The sequence below is a fragment of the Salvia hispanica genome, chromosome 4, assembly GCF_023119035.1.
Source record: "Salvia hispanica cultivar TCC Black 2014 chromosome 4, UniMelb_Shisp_WGS_1.0, whole genome shotgun sequence".
Lineage (NCBI taxonomy): Eukaryota > Viridiplantae > Streptophyta > Magnoliopsida > Lamiales > Lamiaceae > Salvia > Salvia hispanica.
Genome location: NC_062968.1, coordinates 44151702 through 44170706, shown reverse-complemented (window position 1 = coordinate 44170706; position 19005 = coordinate 44151702). Strand labels below are relative to the sequence as shown.

The following is a 19005-nucleotide window of genomic DNA, read 5'->3' as shown; positions in this document are numbered from 1 at the left end:
ATTTATTGAAATTACTCAAACCGCCATTATATTATTCTATCATTTAGAATATTCAATAAATAAATTCGTGAATAGCGGTATGTACTCGAAATATTGCTACCACTAATACTACGCTCTTGTTGCCTTTTTTTTAAGTGATTATTCAATGTATGCCATGTGAATTTGATAAATATTTTTCAATAAAGCGAGCAGCGTATACCGTGCTCGGGATATTCCGACCACTACATATGTGCTCAGAATAAAAATGAATTGTTTAATTATTCAATGAATGCCAATAAGTTTTAATATTTCCTACCAATATATCAACTATTATAAATCATCCACTATATTACAAAATGGCGAGCACTTTTAAATGTGCTTGGAAAATTGCGAGCAAAATCAAAGTGCTGGGAAGCCATATAATATTAATTTTAATTTCAAAATACTATTAATAATCCGTGACTAGCGAGCACCAGCTATATGTGGTCGGAACATTCCAGCACTGATATTGTGCACGAGTTTCAAAAAAGAGAAATTCAACAATTTTGTTTATCTGCAATACTTGTGCTCTAAATATTCCGAGTACTGGAACTGTGCTCGGGATTCTTAAATCATACTCCCTCCGTCCCAAGATAAGTGACTTGTATTCCTTTTTGGGGTGTCCCATTATAAATGACCTATTTCCATTTTTAGCAAAAAGTCATATCTCTTATTTTATTCTCCACCTACTTTATTCTCTCTTTTCTTTTCTACTTTTCCTTCTCTCATACTTTACTCTCTCCACTTTAACTTATTTAAATACCATTCCTTAAATTCCGTGCCCAAAAAAAGTAGGTCACTTATCTTGGGACGGAGAGAGTACTACTATTAGAACAAAATTATTTCCGCGCAAATCTCACCGGCACATTTTAGAACAAAATTATTTCTCTCAAAATTTCACTGCCTCTATAGACCCTAAACCTCCCTTCTCTCTGATTCTTCATCGGTGGCGAGATTCGACCAATTGGGTGGCGTTTAGGCATTTCATTTGGTTTAGAATCTGCAAACTGAGTGTCGCACGGTTAGAGTGGCGTTTAAGCATTTGGAGAAGATCGTCGAGCCGAGATCGGTGAGGTTATGTAATTGTTGTATTTTATTTTTCAAAATTTGATTGAAATCAGTGAGGTATTATTGATTTCTATTGTATTATCTAATTCGATTGAGGTTTGGATTGTTGACTCTGGTGCTTGATTGATGAGCTTTTTAAATAATCTGAATTTTCGTGCTTTAGAGATCAAAATGGTGGATTATGATGACTATGCGTTAAGGATTCCATTAATCATATATACTAGTTTGTAGATGGTTATTTTGATGCATTGAATAAAACTGTTTTTTTTTTATTTGGAGTTGATAAAATAAAATTATATGCTGTATTAATATAGTAGACTGTCATATAAGTTATTGAGTATCATATTCTGTTGTAAGATGATTTTGAGAATGTTTTGGTTAAATTGGTTGTATATTGGTTTCATATAGGCAGTTTGATTCTGTCGGCGACGAATACAGTTCTCGGCGGGCGATGTATCCTCTCATATCCTCTGTTGGTCAGTTCTCGTATACTCTCTCACTTTGACTCTTAACTCTGATTCTTCATTTGTGATTTCAGAATTCGACTAAAGTTTATGATATTCGGCACGTATGTGTTGATTAATCTCGAATGACTATATGATAAGATTTTTACATTATCATTAGCCATTATGAATTTCAGATTTCCATTTACTTTGCTTGAAGATTTGAAACGAGGGAGATATTTGTGCTCTCTCCATGTTCTTGGGAATCCAGGCTGACCTCATGTGCAAGGATAATGGTCAAAACTACAATGATTAGGTATTATTGTAAATAAATACTACAGTATGTATTTGTGTATTAAAAGGTCATCATGTACAACAACACAATGATCAGCTTTAACATGATTGAGGCTGCAAGGATAATGGGATTAAAAGGTCTTCTTTCTTTGAACTGATATCCTTCATCTATAGCATAATTTTGAAGTGAAGAATTGAAATGGACTTTAATTTTGGTGTATAGGTTTTTGCTATGCCTCCAGTGCTTGTATCTATCCCGAATTTAAGCAGTTGGAGACCAATGTGAGCTTGAAGGAGGCTGATGCATGGCCTGCAGAGGTTTTTTCACCTTCTATCTCGATTAAATTGTTTTTACATTTTATTTTCCATTATTGACATGAGCTGCATTTTGGTGATTGCTGTAGCCTCAAGATGCTTATGGTCTAGAGAAGCTGGCTACCGAGGAGTTGTGTAAACACTACAACAAGGACTTTGGTATTGAGTGCCGCATAGGAAGGTTCCATAATATTTATGGTCCATTCGGGACATGGAAAGGTAAACTAGTATGTTTAATATGTTTTGTATCATCTGTGGCTATAGGTGGGAGGGAGAAAGCACCAGCTGCTTTCTGTAGGAAAGCACTCAATCCTACTGATAAATTTGAGATGTGGGGAGATGGCAAGCAAACACGGTCGTTTACCTTTATTGATGAATGTGTTGAGGGTGCTTTAAGTAGGGATGTCAATCGGGCTAACCCGTTCGGGTTCGGGCCAGCTCACTCGGGTCACCGGGCTATTTGGGTGCGGGCCATTCGGGTTATGGATTTTTCGGGTCATAAATTTTCAGCCCTAACCCTAACCCGTCGGGTTTTGGGCTAACCCATCGGGCTATTCGGGCCTAAAAGCTTTCGAAAATAATCTCTTGTATCAAAATTTTCTTCTATAAAATGATTTTAAATTTTAGATACTTTTTTCTTTTTAGTTTATAATCATATAAAATCTTCAAATTTTCATAGTTTTCTTCAATAATACTTGAAAAGAAGCCTTTCATCTGGATCAACTACAATATAAATTAAAGCTTGTGTTCGTGTCATTATTATGACATTGTTCGTAACTAATTCTTAATGAAAATTAAAAATCATACCTTACATGAATCATTATTAAAATGATAAATATATTAAGATTTTGATGGGTTAGTTTTTAATTTTGTCTTGATTGGTTTTGATGGTGGTAAGACACTAGTGGCAGATGATGGGACGGTGCAATAATGAGTTGAGATGGAACTTGAAAGCTGATATTATGGGAAAAGTGTAGAATGAAGATTGAATAAGACTAATGATCGTGTAGAATGAAGATTGAGGATTAAAAAATATAAAAAAACCCCTAAAACTTAATATTTTATAATTAAAACTCACAACCCATCGGGCCGACCCGCAACCCGTTCGGGCCAACCCGTTTAACCCGCCAACCCATTCGGGCCAACCCGTTTAGCCCGTTTTGTATTCGGGTAATTAAATTACAGCCCTAACCCGCTCATATTACCGGGTTGTTCGGGCCGGCCCACGGATTTCGGGTTGAATTGACTTCCCTAGCTTTAAGGTACGAAGTTTACCCACGGGTTGCATCAAATTTGTCTGCTGATACTAGTGTGGTTTTAGTTTTATACCATAAAACCGAAGAATGCTGCAGATAAAGAATTTTATTTGTTGTTTTTCATTGCTTGAAAGGAGAAACTAACCTTTGATTGCCTCAGATGGTACATATTCATTTATTATTATGTTTTGATGTTTGGAGCTAGTGTTTAGCTAATGTGATATAGAAAAGACAGCTTTTACTTCTCACTAGTCTTAACACTTAAAATAATGATATATTAACTTAAAATAAAGAATATAGAGTAAATAAGTATAAATATATATTTACAATAAGAACTAATTAAAATAAGTATTTGTAATATTATAAACAACAACGGAAAAATATTTGTACAATTGTACTTCTCTTAGCCCACTCTCAATGAAACATTTCATATTTTAGCAGATGATTGTATACTATTTTAATATTTGATATGAGTGTAGTATAAAATAAAAGAAATAACAAAAGAGGAAATGTGTGGATGAAATAAAATAAGACATACAAATAAAGAAAAATGTAATAGTACTATTTACAAAAGAATAAAAAAAAAAAGCAATCTATTTGAAGGAATACATAGTTCACCAGTTTCAATTAACTAAATCAACTCCAACATATTTTATTAAACTAATATATTATTTATGAAATTATATATTACTATACACAACAATAATTAATGTTATGCAATATTGTTCTTTGTTTGATAATGATATTAATTTAGTCTCACTTTATATTATTATTTATTTGTGTTTCATAATTACTTGGTTTAGCCACATTTGAATTCAATATAAACATATTTCAAAATTTTGAGAAGTAAAAAGAACAGAAATATGAGTAAATAAAAAACAACCCAATCTATACAACACTTAAATATAATTAATTCAAAAGATTAATTCAAAAAATGTAAAGTCCAATAAATTAAAATTTCAAATTAAAACTTAGCATGAATATAATAATAGAGTACAACACTTAAATTAAAACTATATTCTATTAATAAAAATGTACCCCTACTATTTATTGCATAATTTTATACCATTATTTGAAATCAAAATTTACTCCAAAAATCCAACTAAATATATTAGATCAATAAGATAAGATAATATAATATATTCAAATACATATGAACGGAGTACCATTTGAGGCAAGGTTTTTGCGATTTTTTTAATGTTCATCAATCTTTCAATTCCGCTCCATAATTGGTAGTATACATTTTATCTTTCCTCTTGAGTTGGAGTAACACCAAATTTTTTTTAAAAATGTATATTGTTCTTGGTTTGATATTGATATTAACTTAATTTTATATTTTATAATTATTATTTTGTAGTAGTATTTTATAATTATTATTTGGTTTAGCCAAATTTAATTTCAATACTTGATACCACAACTAAAATTCAACACGAATAAAGCTCAAATATCACACTTTCATAAACTAAAATACCAACACAAATAAAACCCAAATAATACATTCTTAGACTAAAATCCCAACACAAATAAACCCAAATAATAGTACTCCATAAATTAATATTTCCTACAAACCCTACATGAAGAAGCGGCGCCTCCCTCTCCCTCTCACCTAAATCTGCTCCATCTCCCTCTCCCTCTTTCTCTTTCTCTTTCTCTTTCTCTCTCAATCAGCGGAATTGACTCGTGCATCGCCGCCACGCCGGCAAGCCCATCAGCCTGCATCGCCGTCGCGCCTTCCGCTTTGCCTCACCGCTCCTCCATCGCCCTTCCTCTGCCGGTCTCCTTGTCCGTCCTAATGCAGAAAATGACGTCCGGCGATGAGGGAATGGAGGGAGTTGTGCCTTAGGGTGTATTGTAGAACGGCAGCTGCTACTCGCCAATCGCCATCATCAAACGCCGTCGTCTCCTGCATCAGGTCGCTGGTCTGGATTCGTGGGCAGTGTCGCGCAGCCGCTTACTCGCAACCTTGCCGCTGATCAGATCTTTTCACCTTCTTCTTTTTCTTCTTCTCATCTTTCTCTCTAGTTGCATTGAAGTTTATTGTTATATGTTTCTGTGTTTAGTATATATAGAGATTTTGTTGTGTTGGTTTAGATAGAAATTTTGTTTTTGTATGAAGATTGTCTGGTACGCTTTGCAAGACTACAACTTTTTATTTCTTGAAAATCGTCGCATAGCTGTCACTCACTCAATTTCTCTCTTTCTCCTGAATACTTCTTGGAAACCGCTGAAAATAGTCTGCAGTCTCGATACATACAAAAAAAAATCAGAAAATAAATTCCAAATTAAATTCTAAATTGGGCTAACTGGATTTACCGAAACAGCCATCTCACATGCATATATTTTTCCCACCAAAAAGGATATTACAGTAATTTCACCCAACTGTCACTTTAGATTAGTAAGATAAGATGTTACAATAAGCTAAATGTTTTTAGTTGGTATATCGATTATTTATGTGGTGGACAAGCAAGGTAGCACTTGATCACATTCCATACAAGTTTGCCATAACTATTTCATTTTACATGTGTAGGGTCCCGGTGGCGCACACCCAAACTCCACATTAGTATGATATTGTCCGCTTTGGGCAAAAGCCCTCACGGTTTTGCTCTTGGGGTACTCCCCAAAAGGCCTCATACTAATGGAGTTGGGGTAGCCATTATATATGCTTGCAACTCTTGTCCATTCTCCGATGTGGGATATGGTTTGCTCTACCACAATCCTCCCCTCAAACCAAGACCACCAGACCACAGACCACATGTGTGCCTCATGTTACAGGTCACCAGGTCACCCACAAGTCTTGGTCGAGCTCACGCAGAGACATCGGAGAACTTGCAAGCGCAACCACCGAACCCCTGAGCCACACAGGCCCAACCCTGAACCAGGGCTCTGATACCTATGTAGGGATCAGACCACTCGGGATTCGCTAATTACCAGGACCTCTTTTATTTATTGAGTCTGAGATGGCTAATCTCAGGAGTACAAGCCAGTACAAGTGTGATACTAAGATTGCACTCTACACGAGTACAAGAAGATACAATTGAAGAATTCTAGACTAAGTTCAAGTAGCACACAGAACTTGAGTCTCCATCTCCTTCAATAACCCTGCACACTTAAGTAGAGTTTGTTAGTACCACAAGAATGATCCCGCAGGATCTAAACTACAAAGTAAACAAGTATGACAAAGTTGTAAGCACAGGAATATGGCTCAGGTCGCAACAGGCGACTACACCGGGCCAAGAACCTCCCCAAAGCTACAACCAACCGTCACAAGGGAGTAATACTGAACAAGGACCCCAGAAACCCTAAGTTTCACCGGTTACCACCACAGTAGGCCTCCTCAACACGCGAACCACCACAAGACTCTCCAAACACCTTCGCACACCAAGATTTCTCACCACACCACCTCCAAGCCAAGTAGGTCGGTCACAGAAAGAAGACCAACACTAGGGTTTGAGAAGGAAACCGAAGAAGTTGCCTAACACTCAAACTAATCCACTAGATCTCTAGGAAACTGAGAATCATCGGTGGAAACACAAGCTCGAAGGAAAACTCCGACTAGAGTCGCCGGAAAGCTAGAGAGAAGGTAGAGCGATTTCGAAGAGAGAGAAAGACTAGGTCAGACGTTTCAACTGAATGAGAGAAGAGAGAAGGCTCCTTCTCACTTAACAAACACACATCAGATCCAACGGCTGCCCTCCAGGATCCGCGTGGAGCTGCCTACGTGGCGGTCATCCAGGTAATCAGGTAAGTAGCGGGCCAACTAACACATTGGGCCTGCACCAGAGACTTGGGCTCTAATATTAATTGGATTGGGCCAGCCCAACTAATTAATACCAAAGTCCAACTCTTAGAAGGTCCACAAATATTCAACATTCTCCACCTTGGACCTATTGAGAGCACATGGGAAGAGCCTTAGTCAGCTGTTGCTTCATCACAGCCTACAAGGCTAACTCAAGACACCAAAGAGTTTTGAGTCTCATTAGTCAAGAGATCAGCCAGGTTGCCTAAACAAGACTCCAGATGGCTAGGCCAATTAGTCTTGCAGGACTTTCACTTGCCTTGTGACTTCAAAGAGTCAGCAAGGTCTTTCCCCGGGACATGCAATGCACATGCTCAACCAAAATCAAAGTGCAATTTTTTGATGCATGACAACAACTTATCCACAGAAAGACATTTAGTACCCATATCAGCAGGGTTATGATCAGTATGCACTTTTTGTAAAAGAACTTCACCTTTTTCCACAACATCTCTAATAAAATGGAACCTAACATCTATATGCTTGGTTCTATCATGGAAAACAGGATTTTTACAAAGTTGAATGGCAGACTGACTATCAGAGAACAACACAGGGGCAGACTTAATAAATTTGAGTTCAGAGAGAACTCCGTTTAACCAGATTGCCTCCTTCATAGCCTCTGTAATGGCTATGTACTCTGATTCTGTTGTAGACAGAGCTACAATGTGCTGGAGTTGTGATTTCCAGCTAACACAAGACCTGCAAACCTGAAACACATAGGAAGTTGTGGACTTCCTCTTGTCCTTATCATTAGCATAGTTAGAATCAACAAAACCACACAACTCAACACCTTGATCATGCTTAGAAAAACACAAACCATACTTAGAAGTATTTTTCAGATATCTAAGCAACCACTTAAGAGCTTCCCAATGCACTGGCCCAGGGTTAGACATGTATCTACTCAAGCAAGAAACAGCATAGGCAATATCAGGCCTAGTACTAACCATAAGATACATCACAGAGCCAATAGCATTGGAATAAGGGACCTTTTGCATAGCTTTAACCTCAGATTCAGTTGTAGGACAAAGGTCCTTACTTAGCATAAAATGAGCAGCTAAAGGAACAGAAGCAATTTTAGCACCAAGCATATTAAACTTTTCAAGAATTTTTTGCACATAAGGTTCCTGATGAAGGACTAGAGAAAAGGACTTCCTATCCCTAAGGATATTGATTCCTAAAATCTTTTTAGCATCACCAAGGTCTTTCATGTCAAAATTTTCACATAAAGCACTTTGCACATGTTTAATAGACTTAATGCAAGGACCCATAATCAACATATCATCCACATATAACAGCAAGAACACAGGCACTTTATCAAGGTTTTTCACATACAAGCAGGCATCAAAGGTACTCCTAATAAAGCCTAACTTCTGCATGCATGTATTAAACTTAATATTCCACTGCCTAGGAGATTGTTTAAGACCATACAGAGCCTTTTTAAGCAAACACACATGATTGGGATGGTTTGGATCCACAAAACCCTATGGTTGTTTCATGTATATTGGTTTATCCAAGTCACCATGAAGGAAAGCAGTTTTGACATCCATTTGCTTTAATTCCCAATTAAAATGAGCACATAAGGAAAGCATCACTCTTACAGTAGTAAACTTAACCACAGGAGCAAAAATTTCTGCATAATCAATCCCCTCTTGCTGAGTAAAACCTTTGGCAACCAACCTAGCCTTGTACCTCAACCCCTCAATCTCATCTTTCAATTTAAACAGCCACCTGCAATCAACTACAGAGGCACCAGGGGGCAGAGGCACAAGGATTCAAGTATTATTGACAAAGAGAGAGTGGATTTCCTCTTGCATAGCTTTAAACCATAAATCCCAGTACTTGGACTTTTGAGCATGCTTAAAGGTTTGAGGCTCATTTCCATCAGATTCAAATACATTAAAAGCTAGGGCAACTAAATTCACAAAAGAACCAAATCTATCAGGGACTTTACCAACCCTTCTTGCTCTATCCCTAGTTAACTGATAATTGTGTAAATCTGGATTATTATTGGGTTGTGGCTCACCATCAAAAACATTTTCATGGTCAGGGTCTTGGTTTTCTAGAGGCTCAGGGGGTATAGGATCTGGGTTGATAGGGGAAGAGTTCCACACCTGCTCCACCTCAGTGGGAGCATCACTGCCCTGGGACTCCACCTCACTTGAGGGCCACTCCTCAGATTGCTCCACCTCACTCGAGAGGTTCACTAACTGAGGATGGAGAAGCAGGGGACCTGGGGAAACCACAGGGGAAGTCATCTTCATTGAAGATAACATCCCTACTGACCACAACCTTGAAACCAGGTTCATCCCTAACCCACACCCTATATCCCTTAACACCCTCTGGATAGCCAACAAAAACACCCTTCCTAGACCTTGGATCTAACTTGTCAGTTTTTGAATGAATAAAAGCACTACACCCAAACACCCTTAGGTGTGACAGATTGGGTTTTCTACCAGTGAAAACATGCTCAGGGCATCTGCCCTTAAGAGGAACAGAAGGGGATCTATTTATCAAATAACAAGCAGTGTAAAGAGCTTCACCCCAAAATTTTTTGGACAAACCACTTTTGGACAAGAGACACCTAACCTTTTCAAGTAAAGTCCTATTCATCCTCTCAGCAACACCATTTTGCTGAGGGGTGTAAGGAGTAGTTTTATGTCTCCTAATCCCAGATTTTTGACACAAAGAATCCATTTGAGCATTGCAAAACTCAAGGCCATTATCTGTCCTAATGGTCTTGATACATTTTCCAATTTGATTTTCAATTAAAACTCTCCAATTTGAAAAGGTTTGAAAAACATCAGACTTATGTTTTAAGAGAAAACACCAAACTTTTCTTGAAAAATCATCCACAATGGATAAGAAATACACAGATCCAGAGTGGGTAGTGACAGAGGCAGGGCCCCAAACATCCATATGCAAGTACTCTAAGACAGCTTGACTAACATTTTCAGTCACAGGGGTGGGAAAAGACACCCTGTGCTGTTTTCCCATCACACAAGTTTCACAAAAGGGGAGCTCATTTTTGAAATCCAACTCACTCAAAATATCAGAATTTTTCAAAAGTTTTAGCCCCTTCTGACTCATGTGCCCAAGTCTATTATGCCACAGTAAAGCCTTATCCATTTTAACCAGATTTACACTATGATCATAACTAGTTAGAGGCTTAGCAGTACACACATACAGATTACACTTTTTCACAACTATAAACAGGCATAGCACACCCTTACAGATCTTCATAATACCCTGCCCCCACTTACCCTCAAAACCCTCAGATTCATGACAAGAGCAAGACAGCAGATTATAGTTCAGATCAGGCACATATCTCACATTTTTCAAAGGCAACAGGTATCCATTCTCAAACTTTAAAAGTACAGTACCAATGCCAAGGATTTTACACTTTTTGTCATTAGCCATGGACACAAAAGCATTTTCCACAGGTTTGAGAAAAGTAAAGGAATCTTTGAAAGGACATATGTGAAAAGTGCATCCTGAATCAATTAGCCAGTCATTTTTGGTAAAGAAACACTCAGAGGCAGAGTTAACAGAAAAAACATCATGGTTCATAAAACAAACACCATCTGCACCATCATCCCTGGCCAGATTTGCAACAGACTCCATCTGGTTATTACCATTTGGATTCTTACCTTTCTTGGGTCTAGTACATTCTGCCTTGTAATGACCCACTTCCCCACAATTAAAACATTTTCTTTTAAACTTAGGGTCTTTACTTTTAGACCTAGACCTGCCTCTGTTTGACTTCTTACCATTCCCAGAGGAATTAATGCCATCCCCTCTAGATTTAGACCTACCTCTCACATTCAAAGCCTTAGTTTGAGAAGATTTAGGGTTAAAGTTTTCTTTAAGCTCCAATTCTTTTGACTTTAAAGAACTGATTATTATGTCTAGAGGAGCACTATCCCTTCCATACTTTATAGCTGCCTTAACATCACTATAAGTATCAGGGATAGCATTCATGAGGGCTATGCTGGTATACTCATCAATGGTTTTATCTCCAGACCTTTTAATGTCCTGGACCAATTTTTGAAAAACATCAATGTTATCATCTATGTCCTTTGAAAGATCCAATTTAAATTTAAAAAGCTTTTCCAAGAGATACATCCTGGAGGACATAGAAGTTTCAGTATAGAGGGTATCCAGCTTAGCCCACATCTCACTGGCAGATTCAATAGCCCCAACCTTTCTAATCACAGAGTCAGAGAGGTTGAGGATAATTGAAGACCTAGCTAATTCATTCATTTCAGCCTTTTTCTCAGCAGACATATTTTCAGGAAGAACCCCTTCAATGGCTTTGAAAACCTTTTGCTGAATCAGAACACACTTTACCTTTTGTTTCCATATAACAAAATCATTTTTCCCATTGAAAGGGACAATGCCAGCTGGCTGAGTCATTTTGAGAAAGATTTTAACACACACAAAGGAACTCAAAACACCAAGGGCAAAGCAAGCAACTCTGCTTTCACAGATAGTGGATTTAAACAAATAACAGTCAAGGAATCCACTAGGAACAAAGATGCAGAGATTTTTCATGCAAAAAACACAGATGCAGCTAGCAGCAAGCACACCACACAGGCATCACAACTCAAGGTGATCCCAGACACACAAAGATCAAGTCTAGGTGAGTTCCTCCTATCTGTCACGTGTACCCCGGCAAGAGGATTTCCCAGTTCACAATCACCCAATATATGGGGGCGCAGGGGGTCACTCAAGACGGTTAAGGCACAGAGTGGATAGGTAATTTACTCAAGACACAGAAACAGAGTTCTGAGATACACACCTTGAGTAAGAAAAGAAAGACAAGCAAGCAGCGGAAGAAAAGAAAGCTATAAGCACCAAGATCATGCGAGGAAGACAAGAGCACCGAGCCTAGACCGCGGCCAGCGGTTACTACCAGCAACAAAAGCCCAAGCCTAGGGTTCTAAGAAAGCAGAAAAGAGAGGTTTAGCCAATTTACCAGAGCGGTTACCCTTCGTTAAGGTGTAACCGTCTTACCTCAGGGCCTATACCGTAGGCCGAGCTTTACTCTGACGAGCCCATCTCCTTAATTTGCGACCCAGCGCGCCCAAGTGATCCCCCCGTGGCGCACACCCAAACTCCACATAAGTATGATATTGTCCGCTTTGGGCAAAAGCCCTCACGGTTTTGCTCTTTGGGTACTCCCCAAAAGGCCTCATACTAATGGAGTTGGGGTAGCCATTATATATGCTTGCAACTCTTGTCCATTCTCCGATGTGGGATATGGTTTGCTCTACCACAATATGCTGCTGTTAGTTTGTCTTGTGTGAAACCTCCTCATGATGGGACTTGGTTTGAGATACATGTATGCTAACAGAGCTCTCTCTCTCTCATTTTGATTAGATTTTTCTCGGAGTACAAATTTGATATCACAAAGTTGGAGCCTTGGGGTCCAAGGTGAGCAATTAATTTTTTGAAAAGTGTTAGCCATAAATATCTTAATGCATAGATACTTCATGGCAAAGTTTACTCATTGTAAGAGAATCTGATATAGCTTAAGAGCTATAGATGTTTAAAGAAAGTCTCTCTTTTACATGTCCTACTTATAGTTTGTTGTCATAGGCGGTTAATCCACCATCGTTGGCTTCTTTGTCATAGATGATTACGTGGTTTTCCCCCGTGCTGGAATGCATGCATTTTTTGGATGTGCTTTTCAAGGTGGTTGGGTCCGGCTCGTGATAGCTGATGCCTTCCTCCTCATCATGTACTACGGCTGGCATTACGGGACATTGAAGCGATACGGATTGTGAGATGCATAAAGGTTTTGCTAGCTTGGATTCTAGTCTTGACCCAAGCTTAGTTCTTGTCTATTCAAATTCATAAATTTTTAGCATTTCAATTCAATTCACTGAAAAACAATTTAATTCAATTTAATATAATGCAATTTCAGTTCTGTTTACTTTATTGATTTGATTAATATTAATTTTAAAAAGTATAATAAACTAAATTAATTTATTTATAACCAAATCACCAAAAGACAGTAATCTCAGCCAAGAATTGAACGACAAGAAATTAACAGACACAGCGTATACGTGGTTCAACCAATTTGGCCTACGTCCACGGGAGAACTCGAGCAATTGTATTGATATCAGATGAAATATTACAAGCGTACAAGAACCGGAAAATCACACACAAATCTCACACAATTACAAGCTGATCACAGCTGAAACTTGACAGAAGGATCTACTAACCAATGCGAGATGATAACACCAAAACTGAGCTGCACCTTCCGATCACAAAGACCCCCTCTTCAGCCTTCTTCTCCGACTGATTCTTAGTTAGCTCTATGATGTAAATCCCTCAATCAATGAATGTGTGTTTTGTTTTTCTAATTCTCCCCTCTCTTTTAGAATAAGCATTTATACTCAGCCCTAAGTAGAAATATATCCTGAGCTATGATCAGCTGCTATGCACCCTCACATACACCTAATTTACTTATTTAATTGATGTTGTGAGACGCACAAAGCTAACAAATCTCCACCTCGTATCCAACATCAATAACCTGCTGTCCTGATCCTCCAATTCCATGCTCCTTCATTTCCTAAGAACATTCACCAACTCCAAGCAATAGATGAACTTTGAAGCTGGTATCACCTTTGTTAATGCATCTGCTGGATTATGCTCAGTAGCAATCTTCTTAACCTCTATCATTCCTTTCCCAACCTCATCTCGGATGAAATGCAAACGCACATCAATGTGCTTGCTTCTATCATGGAACGTCTGATGCTTGGATAAGCAAATCGCGCTGCTGCTATCACAATTAATCACAACCTTTGTCTGCATCAATCCCAGATCTGCCAAAATTCCTTTTAACCAGAAACTTTCTTTCACCGCATCTGTTAAGGCAATATATTCAGCCTCGGTCGTAGACAAAGCCACTACAGATTGCAAGTTCGACTTCCAAGTCACAGCTGCTCCAAACAAAGTAAATATGTACCCGGTCTGAGACTTTCTATTGTCACGATTTGAAGTGTAGTCTGAATCGCAATATCCTTCCAATCAATCTCTAGTGTGATCTACACTTCCCTTGTACATGATTCTATAGGAGCGAAAATACCGATTTTCCCTTTTTCCTTTTTATCCAATATCTACTTAGAACTTCAAACCCAATTTTCTTCATATCTCATCGAATTGGATGTTCCCCCCTTTTTGGGTTTGTTTTGTCCATGATGCTTCTTTGGTAACATCTTTCCCCCATCTCCGGGTTTTTAAAAACCCCTCTGCTGTTCCATAAATTTCCCCTCGGCCCCCGTGTAAAAAGGGTTTTTACATCCATTTGATGTAATTCCCATCTTTCTGCAACAGGCCATGGTTGATGGGTGTTTAACCGGGGAGAATATCTCGTTTTCGTTTCCCTTCCCTCGATTGAAACCCCTTTAGCCACCACCCGGCCTTGTATCGTTGGGTACCCTAGCGCTTAATTTTCTTTTGAATACCCAGCACCAATCTTTTCCTTTCCTTGTAACCGGAATCCTTTTTTCCCAAAAAGGAGTAAATCTCATTTTGCATAGCTTTAATCCATCCTTTCTCTCTCTCCATGTTTTTTGTAAGTTCCGTGACTCCCCTCTTTTTGACTAATATACCGGCGTTTTTGCCTTTCGGTTTCTTAATGTTTCTTTCTTTTTTTGTCTCTTTGGGGTAGTTTTCGGTTCTCTTGTTTGGAGCATCTGGTCATCATCATCACCCGACTTCATGGACTTGTTGCCAGTGGATGTTTTTACATCTTCTTATCTTTTTGAATTTCAAAATCTTCCAACAACTCCCCCCAGGGTTTTTTTATTCTATCGTGTTCCCCTTTTTGTTGTTTATAGGGCATTTCTTGCTCTCGAAAATCATCCCCGGGTAATCACCACCCCGATTCCCGTTATAGACCCCAAAACCCATACCCTTTTTCCCCTCGTACGGCAGACACGTTCGGGGCCCTTGGGGTGGGCTTGCCTTGTCGATATGTAGTAGGCCTACTCCAAAAGGGTTTTAGCATAGTGTAATTACCATGATGTCCCAAAACCCTGTCGGCGTTTGATGATCAAAAGGTGGGACCTATGAGCATAGTCTAGTGTTGAGGATGATGTGTGCTCCAATAAAACGTGGTCTTGACGTACGTTAGAACAAATACCTTATCTCCTATTTTATTTTTCAACTCAGATCGGCACGCATCAGCTTAAGATTTGGTGTTAGTTTGCGCTTCATTGATTCTAACACGGATTCGTTGTACGACATCAACATTTCACTTATCGCATTTGGTGCTAAAATTTATCTTTTACCAACTTCGTGTCAGGCCCTCATCGGTAGATTGTACGAATAAGTTTTCAAGAAGCGTGGAAACTATATGTAGTTGGACTCGTCACGTCCACTCAAGATAAGAAAAGAAGAAAAGCTGCAAGGGTTTTCTTAACCATACTCTTAGAGTTTGAGAATTTTCATATTAGGAGTTTCCTAGATGGAAGGAGTTGAAAAAGAATGAGGATATAACTGATGTAGATTTCTATAATTGGTGTCAATAATATAATCTCAAGGATTAGTAAATTGAAGAGTTCCAAGGATCACTCGATGACATATTTAACATAGCGACTGAACAACTAGTCGCGAGTGGATAGAAAAAGCAAGCAATTGCTCAGAAGTGCTGATGGACTTTAGTCAACCATCACGTGACACAACGCCACATCAGTAATTTATCAAGGTTATAGACAATTTAGAAACAAACTCATAAAGAAAGACAACTCGAGTAAACTAATTAAGAGTGGAAACAAGCGGTTAGGTTTAAACTTGGAGCTGCAGAAAAAGCTCGAAACATGAGAGAATAATTGTAGTGGAATTGAGAAGGGGGCTACTCATACAATAAAAGAGTTTGCCATCAATCCGTGTTTAAAAATACAAACAGGTGAATTAAAGATCTTGAAAGAATATATCAAGCTTGAAAGAGAACAATCATCTTAGACATATGATCATTCCGAAGGCCATAATTTATGCAGGACTTGGGATAGAATATGGTGGTAGGAATTCATAGAATCATAATATTATTTTCATCCCAAATGAATCAAGGGGAAACTGTAACTAATCAGGGGTGTACGAAAAATATGAGGGTAAATTCAATTTATTTAAATAGATCACAGCTTGATATAAAATATAAATAAAATTGTGGTGACACCTTATAGACATGAGTAATTCAAGGTCTGAATCAAATGATGAGGTATTATAAATGCACCAAGTCAAGATGATGCCCGTAAAAAGTATTCGGGCTAAGGTGCAATAGTAGATCACAATTTCTTTAGAGATGGAGCAAATAACGCTTTCACCTTGAAGAAAAATTATTTGAGCCGAACAACAATGAGCTTAGAAACAAAATCATGAGTAAGGCACACTATAATCCTCGCACCACCCACCTTGGAAATAAGAAGATATAATAATGACATGAAAAAGAAGTCTGGTGGGATGGTACGGAAAGGAATATCTCTGCATTCTTAGAAAAGGTGTAACAAAGGATTTTTTTTTTTTTTTTTTGCATGTTTGCTCAAACTGAATTTAAGGATTATTGTTATGTGGGTAATCATTGACCATCAAATCAAATTGAGATCCGGGATCACATCGAGACTTTTGAAAGGCTTTTAGAAGGAACTGGGCACTAAACTAAATTTGACCACGACATTTTACCAAGTACAGACGAGCAATGGGAAATAAACTTCAAAGCCTGGAGAATATGCTAAGAGTAGTCGTGCATGATAGGTGGAACAGTTGGGAATCTATCTTGCCCTTATAAAATTATCCGCATGCAATGATACTAACCAGACGACAAGTTCACCATCTTTCATCTCTTTTGTGCACGATAAAGAAAATCTTGGGAACTAGTTCGTTTCACAACTATGTCCGACGACTATAGTTGGAAATCATGGCTCCATAGTGTTCTCGGCACGTCATAATGATCATTCTTGAAACACTTTATTTTTCTCTTTATTAGACAAGACTAATTTCTTTAACTAGATTTGAATCATATTCTTCGACCATGTACCGATACATTGTATAATTGAATCGAAGGTACTATCTTTTGTTATAATTGGATTGTAACCTAGGATAGTGACACCTAGATTGTTCACTTTTGTGTGGCACCCAAATTCCTCATCATCGCTCGGGAAAGCGAGAAATATTAGTAATTATCCTTCTATGTTGAAGTTCACGTTGTTTTCTAAAAGGAAAGCATAACTTAAAAGAATCTAAGTTCTTGAAAACTTTAATTTTTCCTTTTCTTATAACATGATTCTTGGCCTGACTCAAAAAGATTCATTCTTTTTTTTTTTTTTTTTCAATACTAACTTTCTCTTTCTGATTACGTACTTTTTATATTCATCGCTCGGAAAAGCGAGAAATGTTATAATTGTTCTTCTATGTTCAAATCTATACTATGTTCTTAGCAGGAACACATAACTTAAGATTCTAAGTTCTCGGAGATTTCAAATCTTTTTTCCCTTACATGCAATGTGATTCATGAATTTACTCGAAAAGATATATTCTTTCAAAAATCCTTTATTTTCTTAATCAAGAAAATATCCCCCCCTTTTTTTATAATAACTTGCAAAGATATGTATACTTTCCATTTGCACCATTCACTAAATCTACTTAAAAGAAAATGTAACTTCTTCCCTTCATCATTTAAAGTCTTTACTCGATAAAAACACATCAACTATTTTCTCAAAGCCTTTACTCGATAAAGAAACATAATCTCCTTTCTCAAAATTTCCAAACTCTTTCTTGAAAGTAACAAATTACTCTTTTCTTTATAACTCACACTTTCAACTCTTTCTTCCGAGGCTCTACTCGATAAAACTTATCTTTCTCTAAATTCTCTTTTTTTTTTTTATTCCTTCGCTTGAAACAACTGCCTCACAAAACTCATCATCTATTTTCTAAAATCTCATATTTTCATATCGGACCCGTTCAATTGACCGTCGTCCGTCTCTTTCCAACTTTTTGAACATCTCTACTTCACTTTTTTAAAAGAAAGAAAAAAATTACCTTATTCCCTCGTTGAGCAGGATTGGTGGGAATGTTGAGTGTTCGTTTAATAATTAGATAGTCTAGTTGAACAAGTCTAGACTAGTAACTGAAAAGAGACTCTTTGGTTCAGAGCATCAAAGAAACTGCTCTGATACCACTCTGTCACGACCGCACTTTGCTAGGGATAGCAAAGCCGGGAACCCGTGACTAGGGGTGGGAGATAAGAAGAGGGGAACAGAAAGGGGGTAAACAATATCTGAATATCCACTCAGAAATAAAGAGGGAAACAACTTCAAATTAACTTTTAATCATAAGAACTCGAATGGAGATCTTTTCAATAAATATTTATCAGAGTATAGAAGAACAATACGCAGCGGAATGAACACGGTCACATGTATGGAGACATGCACCTCTGAGAGCCTCTGCTTAAAATATAAAGAAAGTCATAAACTCTTCTCAGCATTCCCCACCGTCACTGCTCAACCTGCACATTTAGAAATATATGCAGGGCTGAGTATAAAAATACTCAGTGAACACATTGCCGAAATATACATACATAAAATGAAAATGTTATCATGCCATCACAGTAACACTCGAGAGTTTTCTCTTAAATGGCCCGAGCTTACTAAAATCTTTGTTCGACTGCGCAGTCTAAGTTCTTTCATACTTTGCCATATCTGAACACCAAGTGCCGTGGAGATGGTGCTCTCCCACGGTCACCTACATCTTTCTCCAGCCGGGGAGATGGCCACCTCCCAACGGCCTCCACTATATCATCTTTGTGCCGTGGAAG

The 19005-nt window shown here is 38.0% G+C and overlaps 1 long non-coding RNA gene across 1 annotated transcript; it reads right to left on the bottom strand.

Annotated features, from left to right (window-relative positions):
- Positions 1–17862: 17862 nt before the first annotated feature.
- LOC125217766 lies at positions 17863–18998 on the bottom strand. The gene is made up of 2 exons (XR_007175803.1): positions 18839–18998; positions 17863–18696 (listed from the first exon to the last, which is right to left on the bottom strand). It is a non-coding gene; the product is annotated as an uncharacterized LOC125217766 (long non-coding RNA).
- Positions 18999–19005: the final 7 nt, after the last annotated feature.